Source organism: Budorcas taxicolor, chromosome 10 (assembly GCF_023091745.1).
Source record: "Budorcas taxicolor isolate Tak-1 chromosome 10, Takin1.1, whole genome shotgun sequence".
NCBI classification, from domain to species: Eukaryota; Metazoa; Chordata; class Mammalia; order Artiodactyla; family Bovidae; genus Budorcas; species Budorcas taxicolor.
Genome location: NC_068919.1, coordinates 78,999,781 through 79,000,566, shown reverse-complemented (window position 1 = coordinate 79,000,566; position 786 = coordinate 78,999,781). Strand labels below are relative to the sequence as shown.

The following is a 786-nucleotide window of genomic DNA, read 5'->3' as shown; positions in this document are numbered from 1 at the left end:
TTCATTTATTTGGACTTCTGTGTTTCAATTTTTTCCTTCATTTGTGTAGTATTTCTCTGCCTTTTCATTATTATTTTTTTATCTTATTGTGCTTGTGGTCTCCTTTTCCCAGGCTTCAAGGTTGAATTCCTTCTTCCTTTTGGTTTCTGCCCTCCTAAGGTTGGTCCAGTGGTTTGTGTAAGCTTCATATAGGGTGAGATTTGTACTGAGTTTTTGTTTGTTTTTCCTCTGATGGGCAAGGCTGAGTGAAGTGGTAATCCTGTCTGCTGATGATTAAGTGAAGTCACTCAGTCGTGTCCGATTCTTTGCCACCCCATGGGCTGTAGCCTACCAGGCTCCTCAGTCCATGGGACTTTCCAAGCAAGAATACTGGAGTGGGTTGCCATTTCCTTCTCCAGGGCATCTTCCCAACCCAGGGATCGAACCCGGGTCTCCTGCATTGTAGGCAGATGCTTTACCATCTGAGCTACCAGGGAAGTCTTTGCTGATGATTTGGTTTGTATTTTTGTTTTGTTTGTTGTTTAGATGAGGCATCCTGCACAGGGTGCTACTGGTGGTTGGGTGATGCTGGCTCTTGTATTCAAGTGGTTTCCTTTGTGTGAGTTCTCACTATTTGATAACCCCTAGGGCTAGTTCTCTGGTAGTCTGGGGTCTTGGAGTCAGTGCTCCCACTCCAAAGGCTCAGGGCTTGATCTCTGGTAAGGAATGAAGATTCCACAAGTGGTTTGTTATGGCATTAAGTAAGGTTAAAATAAATATCCAAAAACAAGAAACCAAAGATGAACC

At 43.8% G+C, this 786-nt stretch overlaps 1 non-coding gene across 1 annotated transcript; it reads right to left on the bottom strand.

Moving 5' to 3' along the window:
* Positions 1–404: 404 nt before the first annotated feature.
* On the bottom strand, positions 405–476 carry TRNAC-ACA (transfer RNA cysteine (anticodon ACA)). Its single transcript has one exon. It is a non-coding gene; the product is annotated as a tRNA-Cys (tRNA).
* Positions 477–786: the final 310 nt, after the last annotated feature.